This window comes from Ziziphus jujuba, chromosome 3 (assembly GCF_031755915.1).
Source record: "Ziziphus jujuba cultivar Dongzao chromosome 3, ASM3175591v1".
NCBI lineage: Eukaryota > Viridiplantae > Streptophyta > Magnoliopsida > Rosales > Rhamnaceae > Ziziphus > Ziziphus jujuba.
In genome coordinates, this window is record NC_083381.1 from 5,300,128 (window position 1) to 5,314,719 (window position 14,592).

A 14,592-nucleotide genomic window follows, 5' to 3' on the forward strand; every position below is an offset into this window, starting at 1 on the left:
AACAAAGGCATAAGATTGATGCTAGCTCCTAAATCACACAATGCCTTATCAAATGTGATGCCACCAATATTACAAGGGATCATGAAAGAGTCGGGATCCTTTAGCTTTTTTGGAATTTTTCTTTGAATGATAGCACTATACCCTTCGGTTAGCTTGACGGTCTCATTATCATCCCAATTCCTTTTGTTGGACATCACTTCGTTCATAAAGTTTGCATAACTGGGAATTTGCTCAAGTGCATCAACAAAAGGGATGTTAATATGTATTTTCTTGAAAATTTCAAGGAATTTGGCAAATTGAGCGTCTAGATTCTTCTTTTGAAAACGTTAAGGGTAAGGTAATGGTGTTGGCAAAAGAGGAGGGTTATCCGTAAAAGTTATGGAACATGGACATACCTTTGTAGACTTTTTCTTCTTTAAATCACCATGGAAAGAAAACTCCTCATCAATTTCCTTTGCTTGATCATCCTTAACTTCCTCAATCTTAGATGACTCTTTTTCAACCACTTTCTCTTGAGAGACACCACCAGAAAATGTAGGTCCTTGGTATAATTTCCCACTTCTAAGTGTAATGGCCTTGCATTCTCTTGGATTTGCTTCCGTATCACTTGGAAATTTACCAATGGAATTTTCTTTTATTTCATTGGTCAATTGCCCAATTTGATTTGTCAAGGTTGAAAATTTTATATTTCCCGTTGACTTTGTAATTTTGGATATGGAGGAGGATTGAGAAATTCCTATCATTCGTGGCTGGCCATTCCTAGATACGAGAAAGGCATTGATAGATGTGTCCAGTGGAAACCTTACTTTGAGAGTGAATGGTGAAGAGGTAAGTTTTATCCTTTCTACTATGAAACTTTTGGATGATGTAAATAGTTATGATTGTATTGATTTTGTTGATGCTTGCATTGAATCATTTTTCCATGAGCATTATCCAATTGATCCTCTTGAAAATATGTTGGTGCATTCTAGTGATAGAAAAGAGAATATTTGTCTTGTTGATAATGAAGGTGATGATATAGATGAAATTGATGCTTGGTTTGAGGATGTGCATGTTGAGAAACCTTTAGAACATGATGAATATATTGATGCAATAGACTCATTTGATAATGAGGTTGATGATTGGTTTAATATATCATATGTTGTTGATGCATCTTATAAGAATATCACTTTTATGGACGTTTCTTTGAAAATGAAGGAAAAGGAGCCGGTCCTTTGGAACCGGAGTTGAAGCCTCTACTCAACCATTTGAAATATGTTTATTTAGGTCTAAATTTCTCATTCTCGATGGTGATTTCTTCATCTTTAAGTCAAGAAGAGGAAGACAAGCTTTTAAAAGTCTTGAGAAAGCATAATTCGGCTATTGGTTGGTCAATTGAGGACATTAAGGGTATAAGTCCTTCGATTTGCATGCATAAGATTCTTATGGAGGAGGATTATAAACCTTCTATTGAGCATCAATTTCGATTGAATCTGGTTATTCAAGAGGTGGTGAGGAAAGAGGTGATGAAAATATGGAATGCGGGTATCATTTATGCAATTTTCGATGGTTCTTGGGTGAGGTCGGTTCAAGTTGGTTCTAAGAATGGTGGCATGACGGTAATTAAAAATGATAATGAAGAGATTATCCCTTCTAGGACCATCACCGGGTGGCATTTTTACATCGACTACCAAAAGTTAAAAAGGTGACTTGGAAGGATCACTTTCCACTACCTTTCATTGACCAAATGCTAGATCATCTTGCCGGATATCAATACTATTGTTTCTTCGATGGGTATTCTGGGTACAACCAAATTGCAATAACTCAAGAAGACCAAGAAAGGACAACTTTTACGTGCCTATATGGGACTTCTGCTTTCCATTGGATGCCTTTTAGACTTTATAATACTCCGGGCACATTTCAAAAATGTATGATGGCAATTTTTTTGACATGGTGGAGAATATCATGGAAGTTTTTATGGATGACTTCTTCATATTTGGGACTTCTTTTGATCATTGTTTGCATAATCTTAATTTACTTTTGGAAAGCTGTGAGAAGACTAATCTTGTGCTCAATTGGGAAAAGTGTCATTTCATGGTGAAGGAAGGTATTGTCTTAGGGCATCGCATTTCATTTAATGGGTTAGAAGTTGACCGTGCTAAGATTGCCACAATTGAGAAGCTTCCCCCACTAACCAATGTTAAAGGCATTCGAACCTTCCTTGGACATGCCTGGTTTTATAGATGATTCATCAAGGACTTTTCTAAGATTGCAAAGCCTCTTTGCTCTTTACTTGAAAAAGATGCAATTTTTTTTTTATGCATAGTGTCTTAAAGACTTTAATGTGATTAAAGAAAAGCTTTTGTCGGCTCCAATCATGATTACATCGGATTGGAAGGAACCATTTGAAATTATATGTGATGCAAGTGACTTTGTGGTTGGTACGGTATTAGGACAAAGAAGAGATAAGATTTTTCAGGTAATCTTTTATGCAAGCAAAACACTTAATGAGGCTCAATTTAATTAGACAACCACCAAAAAAGAAATGTTAGTGGTAGTCTTTGCATGTGACAAATTTCAGTCATACACTTTTGGGTTGAAAGTCATTATTTACACCGATCATGCTGCCATAAGGTACCTCTTCAACAAAAAGGATGGTAAGCCTCACTTAATCGTATGGATCTTGCTTTTATAAGAATTTCATCTTGAGATTAAGGATATGAAGGAAAAAGAGTGTGGTGGTGAATCATTTATTAAAGCTTGAAAATCTTCAAGAGGAAAGCGGTACTCATATTGATGACTTCTTTCTGGATGAAAGAATATTGAAGGTGGATGTCAAATTGCCTTGGTTTGCCGATTTGGTGAATTTTCTTGCTTGTAAAGTCTTGCCACTGGATTTGACAAATCAACAAAAGAAGCGGTTTCCTCATGAAGCAAAAGATTACTATTGGGATGATCCTCTTTTATTCGAGCGATGCTCTAATTTGTCATTAGAAGATGCATACCGGAAGAGGAGGTTTCGAGTGTGTTGTTTCATTGTCATACTTCTCCATGTGGTGGACATTTTTGACCTACATGCACTGCTTCAAAGCTACTTCAATCCTGTTTCTATTAGCCTACCCTCTTCGAGGATTGTTATGCTTTTGTTAAAACTTGTGATCTCATAAATATTTTGGAGTTGGAAATTTTCAATGTGTGGGAGATTGACTTCATGGGTCCATTCCCATCGTTTTATGGCAACCAATGCATTTTACTTGCGGGGATTATGTATTAAAATGGGTTGAAGCAATTCCTACCACAACAAATGATGCCAAGGTTATTTTGAAATTCCTTCAAAGGAATATATTCTCAAGATTTGGAACAATGAGAGCGATTATTAGTGATGAAGGCTTTCATTTTTGCAATAAGTTGTTCAACTCTCTTTTGCAAACATATGGTGTTAAGCACAAGGTAGCTTTAGCCTACCATCCACAATCTAGTGGTCAAGTCAAAGTGTCTAATCGGGAAATTAAGCAAATTTTGGAGAAGACGATTGGCACAAACCACAAGGATTGGTCTTCAAAGCTTGATGATGCCTTGTGGGCATACCGGACGACCTTCAAAACTCCAATAGGCATGAGTCCATATCGTCTAGTCTATGGTAAAGCTTGTCATCTCCCAGTGGAGTTGGAGCACCTTTCGTTTTGGGCTATCAAGAAGTTGAATTTCGATTTCCAAGCAGTTGGTGAGAAAAATATTGCTACAACTTGATGAGTTGGAGGAATTTAGAAGAGATACCTATGAAAGTGGGAGGATTTATAAGGAGAAGACCAAAATTTGGCATGAAAAGAACATTTTGAGGAGAGAGTTCTTACCGGGTCAACAAGTTCTATACAATTCTCTTTTGAAGCTCTTTCAGGGTAAATGGAGACCAAGATGGTCAGGACCTTTTCGTATCAATTAAGTGTTTCCATATGGTGCAATTGAGCTCCAAGGAGATGATGGAAGATTATTCCAGGTTAATGGTTAACGGATCAAGCATTATTTTGGAGAAGATGAGCATATACAAATACGAGATGTGAAAAAGCTTGTCCTTAATCTTGATGTATCTTATGAGAAGAATTTGAAGCTTTCAAGGGACTGTGCACATGTAAATGAAGAATCATCTTTGAAAAATTGAACTCAAAAGAAAAAGAGTTCCAAGAAGAGGAAGAAGAATAAATCAAAGAAAGAACATGTGAGCAAGATTAAGCAAGAATTGTCCAAGCATGGAGATATGGAAAGGAAGAATGGTGATTTTGTCAAGCACTCCATTGGAGAAGAGGAACTTCAGGACCCAACTTAAGCAATACTTGGCTACGTCTAGCTAGAGATGTAAAACCAAGTGCTTCTCGGGAGGCAACTTGAGTTCTTTCTAACTTTTTCACTTTTTCTTTTGAAATTTTTAAATTTTATTAAGCCATAATTAGATTTAATATGCTTATTTTAATGTTTTAATGCTAGTTTTATTATATTTTTCCTTGCATTTTTTAGGATTCTTGATGATTGGAGGTTAAAATTTGTAATCTTGAAGATGTTCTCATATTTTGGATTAGTTTGGAGCATTGGAGTTCAAAGTGAAAGAATTGAGTGAACGCTGAAGAAGAACTATGCAGATGGGTCAACTTTGAAATTTTTTTAAAAATCGTAGAAAATGAATTAGGAAGTGGGCAATATATGGATGGAAATCTGTGGATGTCTAGTTTTAGTATAATTTTACAAAACATCATTTGGAGGTCTGTAGAGAAAGATATTTCCATTTACTTGACCAATGTGCAGTGTAGGAAAATTTCAGCGTGGACCTTGGCATATACCACCCAACTTTATGCCTCATTCAAGCCACAAAACAGAGAGAATGGCATGTCCCCATGCCATCTGGGTCCACCCCACTCCATGCCATTTTTCTTCATTGCAGCAAGTCCATGCTATTTTGGTGTGAACCACTTAGCCAACACACCAAGCAACTCCAATCACACTTGAAGAGACCATGTTTCAGTGTGTACCTCAGCATGGACCTCCATGCTTCATGCTTCATTCAAGCAACCAAAATAGAGGAAGTGGCATTGCTCCACACCATTTTGGCATGAACCACCCCATCCCACGCCAAATGGAAGATACACGCAAATAGCAACTTAAATTCAACAGATTTGTTGGCATCAGTTCATGCCACATTGGCGTATTCAATGGCAGCTTCACGCTAAGCTTCAACGACTTCATAGCCCAACTGATTTTTTTTTTTATTTTTTTTCATGAAGAAAGAACACCTCTCATAGATTGGCTGGCATTGTCCTGCGCCATTTTGGCATAAATTTGCAATGCTCCATGCTAGCTCTCCAACGACATCCTTTTGTTATTTTAAGAACTAGTATTGATTCCGTGCGATGCATGGTATGTATAACTGCAATAGATAATTTTGAAAATTAATTATATTCAAGTCGAATCAAATTAATTAAATAAATAATTTTTATTATAACAAAAATTAAAATTAAAAAGAAAATATTGCTCAATAGTTATATATTTGATTGATTGGAAGTTAAAGATCATTTGTTTCATTACTTATTTATAGGTGAAGACCTTCAAACCTGATAAGGATACAAATATTGTTCTGAAAAATAAATATAAATTTTTATCAATTCCTAAAATGAAGCAATCATTCCAAATTAAAGTCTTTTTCTTCATTATTTGAATTAACTTGAAAATTGATCATGTATGGTCACACCCCTCTTTTAAGAAGATTAAATAAGGAGATCAATTTCATTATTAAAATCTATATATTATAATATTGAATCATCATAATTAACTTCAACTAATTAATTATATTATGATATTGAAATCTATATATTATGATATTGCAATTAATTAATTTACCTATTAAATCCCAATAATATAATTTAATTATATTTATTATTGTTATTATTATTATCATTATTATTTACCATATAACCTTATAAGGTAATTTATTTATGATTATATATATTTTATTAAGATCAAATAAGAAGATCAATTTTATTATTAAAATTTATAAATTATGATATTGAAATTTCATTTATTGGACATATATATGTACATGTATTAATGTATGGAATCTAATTATTAATTACCATATACAAAATCTTTTTATTTTACAATAAAATAAATATAATAAACTAACAAAGATATTAATAAAAAAATTATAAATCTATTTTTAATATTTTTTATTCTGACTATCTTTTTTTTTTATTCCTTGCAAATAATTAATTTTTTATATTAAATCATTATAATATAATTTAATTATATTTATTTCTATTATTATTATTATTATTTACTTTTTACTTTAAGGTAATTTACTAATGATTACATATATTTTATCTTGTAAGATAATATATTATTTTATAATTAAATAAATATGACAAACGAATAAAGATATTAATATATAAATTATACAAATAAGAAGATCTATTTCATTATTAATTAGCGAACATAAAATCTTACTATCTACCAATAAAATAAATATAGCAAAACAATAAAAATATTAATATATAGATTATTATTTTTTAAAATATTTTTTTATTATAACTATCTTTTTAGACATGTTTTGATTCTAGAATTAAGAAAATCTATTTGAGAAAATCATCCATTATCACTGTATAATTATTTTTAGACACATGGCGCATACGCTTCTTTTTTTAATATATTATATAGAAAATAAGATCAAATAATTTATTTTGAAATAAATCTTATTTTGTTATGTTTAACAATAATTATTTATGATACTATATTTTTATATCCTAATAAAAAGATATCTTTATTAATTTTTATATTTCCATATAACCAATTTATATATGTAAAAATATTTAAAATATATTTAATTAAGAAAACTATTATATGCAAATACATTTTACGTATTTGACTTATTTGGTAAATAAAATAAAATCAAATATTTTGTTTATTTTAAATTTATTTCAAAATTATTACCATATATCACTTTATCAATTGTTTGATTGTTATATCAAATATTGATTTTATATATATTTGGATATAAACATAAAAGGTAAAATAATAAATAAAATAAAAATAAAGAAGGTGTTTTTGAAGACAATTTGAAATAAGTGTATCATGACACGTGATGCATATGCTTTTTCTTTTATATATTTTATAAATTATCGTCATTTTTATTTTTTCTCAGTAGAAAATCATTGCCCTTGTTTCCTTATTAACCATTAATATTTTTATTTTTTAATATAAAGCATTAGCCCTTTTTTTTCCAGGTAATTTACCACATATGCAGAAAATTAAATAAGTTCGTAAATTGCCAGAGAATTAATTCCATTAGTGAGGCCATAAATTTATGAATAGCCTGATTTGTCCCTTCTTTCCTTTTTCGGAGAAGTTGTTGTTTACATCTAAATTGTGTTTATGCTTCACTCCAACATACACCATTTTAAATAGTTAAATGCGAAGATAGCTTAATTTTCATACTAATTACTTAAATTAAAATATGCAACAAAAATAGAAAAACTTATTATTATTATTATATTGATTATTATTTGGTTTAAAAAAATAAATATATGTAACTTTACTTGAAAAGACCATCATATTCATAATTGTAATTATTAAAAGTGTGACTGTGGATGCCATTTAAATTAATAGATGGAAATTATGCTACAACAACAAAAACAAATATTATTTTTCAATAACAAAAACAAATGTAGAGAATAATTATATTAACGAACCACAAAAAAAAAAATATTGTCTGCCTAAAAAAACCATATTGTAATTTACACTAACTAAAATAAAAACATTATATTATTTCAATCCTAATAGAAAAAAGCATAATGATAAAAGAAAAAAGAAAGTATAATATCTAGGACAGACATTTAATCTCCGTAAGTTGCTTTTTGTTCAATAAAGTTATCTCAAAGTCAAGGAATTCTCATACCATTTGATTGCTAGAACGATTGTATTGCTTTTTCTTGCATGCCGTCAGTCTAAATAATCTCCTGCGTCTTCTCATTTTTATCTTTTTCTTATCCATCATCTTGAAAAAATTATAGATAAAGGTGAATCAATAAGCAAGGATTCTTCATCAGAAGCATCTTCTTCTTTGTGAAGTTTTTATGTCATATCTTGATTTAGAATCATCGATTTCTTCCAAAAATCCATAGCATGGCTCACATACATGCTTATGATTAACATGATCATGTTTAGGATCCAAAAAAAAAGAAAAAAATTTTGAAATTAAAGAATAAAAACCAAAAAAAAAAAAAAAAAACTTAAACCTAAAACAAAAATATGAGAGAAATAAAAACTAACAAAATATTGAATACCAAAATTTTAAAAAACCAGGAGGTGTCACTTACTAATTTATAACCAAATATGTTTAACTTATTTAGTAAATAAAATCAAATCAAATATTAAATAATAGTACATGCAAAGGAATATTCTCTAAATCTTTAATTATATATATGTTGTACATGTAGGGACCTATATCTTTAATTATGATTACACAAACCCATAAATTTATATTTGGTAAATAATATCAAATCAAATATTTTAAAAATAACAATTATATATATATATATATATTTGGTTATATCCATAAAAGGTAAGATAATGAATAATAAATAAAATAAAAATATTTCAAAATTATTACCATATGTAATAGAATTATATCAAAATTTAATTTTATATATATTTAGTTGTATCCATAAATGGTAAGATAATGAATAATAACTAATACATAACAGATAATAATAATAATAAATAAATAAATAAAATAAAAATATATATTTTTGGAGGGAATTTGGAAGAACGGTGTGCTAACACATAGAACATACGATTCTTCTTTTATATATTATATAGATTTTCATGCCCAAAATCAATCATGTGCAGCCCATGTGCTTCTTTAAATTCATTTCAATTTTACAATGTTCCATTAATTTGACATGTGCAACTCACATGCACTCACCAAACACTAAAACTTCATTTCCTCTTCCTCTTCACCGATTCCTACAATCACCCATTCAAATTTTATTTTTTTATTCATTTTCTTTTTCTTCTTCTTCCTCCTATTCATGAATACCACCTCCATAATTTCCATCTTTCTTCACCAAATCCATCATCAATTCTCACCAAATTTTCATCAAGCTTGGTAATGCTAACTCAACTAAGGAACATTGTCAATCAAAAGGTTGGAAAAATCAAGTTTAGGGGTGAATTTCACTCACCCCCCAAGTATGTTTTCTCTAACCCTTCTCTTTAATTTTAAACATTGGGGACAATGTTTAGTTTAAGTTTGGGGGAGGGAATTCAAATTTTAGAGCCTTTTTGAAAATTTTTGCTTAATTGTTGAAATTTGAATTTCTCAATCATCTTGTTAGAATTTTAAATTAGGTTTTAATATATATATATATATATATATTTTGGAGAAAAACTTTGAAAATCCATAAAAATTTGAAAAATTCTTTTTTGAAAATTCCAAAAATATTGCACTTCCTTTTATGTTAGATTTTTATTTAAAAAAAACAAAATCCAAAAAATATTTTAGTTGTTTGTTTTTAGTAGTTTTTGGTTTTGGTAGATAAAATAATTGGCCAATGATGAATAAATTAATAATTGGATGCATTTTCTTGTGATAATGGATTTGTAATTTGTTCATTTGATTACCAAAAGATACACTTGGATGTTGTTGTTCTTGAGAAATTTGAGCACTTAATGATTATTGGCACAATATAGCTTGTACTTTGATGAAAATTTGCATGGTTAGGGTACATTATTGGATTAGTTTTAGAACTTACACAATTTCAACTCGAGGCAAAATCCTAGTTTTATGTTGAGCTTAGGAAATACTTTAGGCCTTTCTTGTAGAGTTTAAGCCTTTTTGAAGCTAACCCTATCATTTTATATTCCTAGTACCCTTTTTGAGCCTTATGATACACATAGAGATACATTTAGAGCCTTTTTGTTGATAAACCATATTTACCAACCCTTATGAACCTAATTAATATTCATTATCCCACCTTTTTTCATAATTAAGGAATCTTAGTATTGAAATGAAATGATTTTTAGCTTGAGTATGGTTTAGGTGAGGTGAATGAGCAGTCTAAGTTTGGTGGAGGAGAAATGGAAATTGGATTTTAGTCTATTCTTCCTATGAGGAGCTTGAAGGTAGCTAAACAAGTAAAAGTTCAATTTTGGGGTACAAAGTGAAGAGTGATGAGAGGGAGAGTGTCTTTGAGTTCAAATAAATAAATGAAGTCCTAAACTAAGAGTTTGAAAACTCAAAAAGAAATGGAATTGTAATGTAGCTATTTCCCTCTTTAATTTAAAAAAAAATAAAAAATAAAAAATAAAAGAAGAGGGTAAAAAGGAAAAAAAATAAAAAAAAGAACAAAAATATGAAGAAAAAAAAAGCAATGAAAATAAGGGATTAGCTTTCCAATTTCTAATTTCAATACTTTTGTAATATTTCTAATTTTAATACTTTTGGGACTTGTATTAAAAAAAATAAACTTAAATATTTAGAGAAAGCTTCATTGGTGAGAAATATATTTTTCAACAAGGCAGTATAGGTTGATCATGATTAGTGAAGAGTATGAGTTGAAGTAAGAAAATGGAAAACTAAGGGTAAAAAGAGAGTAAAGCTTTGATTCATGATTTTTAATACTAAGAATCCTTCTTGAATATATATATCATTTCCTTTTTCTTTCTATAAAATCCCCACCTCATAGCCTTTTTATTACAAGCTTTTAAAGTCCTTTTGATCCTAAGCTTGACAATAATACTACATTAGTGGAGAGTATGAGATTGTGTTTTGCATATGAAGCTAAGCTAATTTTTAAGTTGTGGAAATTGATTCAATTCAATTTCTTGTTATTGAATGCCTAAATCTATTCACACACACACCTTGAGAACAATGATTTATAGTGAAAATAAGGTAATTAGATGACATATTACTTTGAAGTTCTCATATAGAGTTGCATTTAATTATTCCTAAGGCCATTAAATTATAATATCTACCTTAACTTGGATTTTGATATTTAGAAATTAATCTTTAATTTTGCCTTTTATATATTTAGTTTTAGGAGTGCCTTTTCATATAAATAAGTGTGTTTTTTTTACTTGACGACAACCAATTGATCAAGTTTGAAGGAGTTTGATAAGTTAGATTTTTACTCACTTATTTAGCCATTAATGAATGATTAATGGCTTCAAGACTCAAGCTTTATTTTATTTCTAATGGTTTTTGTTGAAAATCTTGAAGGGAAGCTTTAGATTGGAGTTAATGGCATACAATTGAGGAAAATAACAAGTTTGGAGCAATTTTGGCAAAAAATGGAAAGGTTCCACACTAAAATGGCGTGTACCCCTGCTCCATGCCATAGTCCATGCTAAAATGGAGTGAACCCAAGCTCTATGCCACCCTCCACGCAAAACTCCATGCTAGAAGGCCTCATTCCATGCTAAGCTATGCTCCACGCCACCCTCCACTCCAAGGTCCATGCCATCCTCCACTCCAAGGTCTATGACAAGGTCCACACCACCCTCAATGCTACAATCTTCAAGCTAACCATCAATTTGTCTCTTCACAAAGAGAGTGGCATGGATTCATGCCAAAATGAGGTGTACCCTTAAGCCCCATGCATCAAAATACTCCAGTATTTTTTTATTTTGTGAATACAGAAAAATAGATGATGAGGTGTCAAAAGGGGAAGGATTTTTGATAAAAAAAAAAAGAAGGGCAGATCTTCATTCTTGGATAGGGTTTGAAGAAAGGAGCAGCCACCATGGTAGAAAAAGGGAAAGGTGAGAAGAAAGGCACAATTATCAAGGAAGAATTTAGAGAGAGAAGAAGAAGAGCTAGAGAGAGAAAGCTTAGATTGAAGAGGATTGAAGCATTTCAAGACATTGAAGCATCGAGATTCTTCAACCAAATTAGTTTTTTTCTCTTCTATCGTTTATTCTCTATTTTTTGATTGGATTTATTGTTAATTATTGAATATTATGTCTTCCTTTATGGATTTTCTTTTGATTTTTGTTATGGTATTCACTATGAACATGTGTAGCTAAATTTCTATCTAGGATTTTGATGAAACCTCTACTTGGATAATATTTGATTAATGGGTTGATTTTTATTTTGCTTTTTATCAAATTTGCTTTTGTGAATCTTGTATTTATTTTTCAATATACTCTTGCATTTGAGAATTTGCTTGGGTATTGAGTAGATTCATTATTTTAAACTTAGGAAGGTTTAATTTGGTGAATTGGTCACTAGATTGATACAACCTAGGCCCTAGTTAATATTGGAAAATTTAATTAGGATTTGGGTAGCAACAAAAGAGGGGGATTTAAGGCACGAGGACTTAGGAATTTTGGGACGGAATTTTTAATTTTCATTAAGGACTTATAGATTCTAATTTCACTTTAGAAAAAGGGGATTAGATTAAATTAGAATTTCTCTAAGCTAGAAATTGGGTAAAATTTGGTATTTTGTCAAACTAATTAATCAAATATAGGAAGGGTAGAGGGTACATAAAAATCCTAGGTTACTAGTTCATTGTAATTCCGCTTTAAGTTGTTGGATTGTGTGTTTGTGAGTGGATTTCTTTTCTCTTGTCATTTATTTAGGTTTAATTTACAATTCCATTATTTAAATTCTTGTCTTGTTTTTAATTTCAATTGCTACATTTTAATTGTGTGCCTAAAAAAAATAATTAATCAAAATTTTAGTAATTAGTTAAATATTAAAAACAATCCTCGTGGGAACGATACTCTCTCATCACTTTATTACTTGATACAACCCATATACTTGCGGAATTGTCCCATCACTATCTCCAAAACTTCTCACAGTGGTTCTTAGATTTCATCTTATCATTCATTGCTAGCATCATGTGAGACTTCCATAGCCAATAATTGTTGTTTTCAAGCTTAAAAGGAAATTTATAATTTGGAAAGGTGACTTGGCTTAATTGTGGGATTTTAGATTCAGATATTGGAAGGGCCAAAGACTTTTATCTTTGATGGCTTTGATACAATGAAAGACTATATGAACAAATATGGAGGAACTGATAATTTCATTAAATATATTGAATCTGTATATATACAAGTTGCAGTAACTAAGTTTATCCAATGTAACATAAGGACAAATAGCAAGATGCATATATATCCTAAAGATGTATATTAGGTTCAACACTCTTGACTAATATTATCACAATAGATAATGTTATACATTGTTTGATGATTATCAAACACATTTGAATGAAATTCACCTAAAAAGATATAATTTCAATCTATACGGAGCTCGTCTACCAAAACTAGCATTCTATATGATAAAAATAAGGGAAAATTTTCATCTATATAGTCCTTAAGGTTTACCATAATTCAATTTTGGTTTTTCAACTTTCATACATTACAACTGCAATCTCTAATTTAAATAGATATTTATATAATGTTAGGAAGGATCCTACATGGCAACATACATACCCCTTTTGATTTAAAAACAGAATTCTAATGGTCAAATTTAAGAGAAAAAAAAGTGACAAAAATTTGAAAAAAGTAGCCATTGATCAGCAGCTCTATTCTTGCCTATGTATTACATACAAACTGCTTCAAATCCATCTTATACCACCATCTACAAACTTGTTGATTACCACAAAGAAAAAAAAAAAAAAACCAAAAACCATGTAGAAACCAAAACAAAACCTACATCAAAAATTTGCACACAAACTCCACCTTATGCTACGATATAAACCTGCACATAAACTCCACCTTATACCACCATATAGACTTGTAGACAAGCTATACCACATTGTTTGCACCATATACAAACATACTTCCTATACCTTATACAATATACAAACCTAAATCTCACCATCATAAACCTTACCAGCTTGCATGCTTACCACCAATTAAAAAAAAAAAAAATGAAATCATCTTGAAATCAATGGAGGAATAATGAAGTTTAAAAATAGCATCTGCTACTATAAAAAATATATATATTAAAAAAACAAAAACCAGTCATAAAGATATTAGAGTTTAGTACAAATCCATTGAAATTATATTTTTCTATAATAATGGAAAATGCAATTTCTATACATTTTGGACTCCTAATAGAGAAGAATACAATGATGATACAAATTATCAAGAGAGGAAACAATGCTGCCAGCAAGGTGAAAATTTATCCCAACTCCAAATTCAAGCTCTAATAGTAGGAGTACAAAATTTAGTGACAATGCAAAGTGGGAAAGATGATGATGTTGGTCGGTATAATATTTCTTGGCATAACAATTGCTATATTGATGATAACAGTAATGAAATAAGTGTTATATAATGTAAATACCATGTAATTTTAGTTATAAATAAAAGAACTGTCATCCAAAATGTCAATCCATCAGGTGATGATACATTCATATACGTGCATATACATTTATTTACCACAACCATATAAAAGTTAATGGTGACTTTACAATAATGCACCAAACCTATACCAATGGCACTTGCACCAAATAGTATAATTTTATACAATTTGCACCAAACAAATAGGGCATAATGTTTTTTGTACTATCTTCAAAAATAAGGCATAATGCTATAATATATTTTATATCCTAAAATATATCC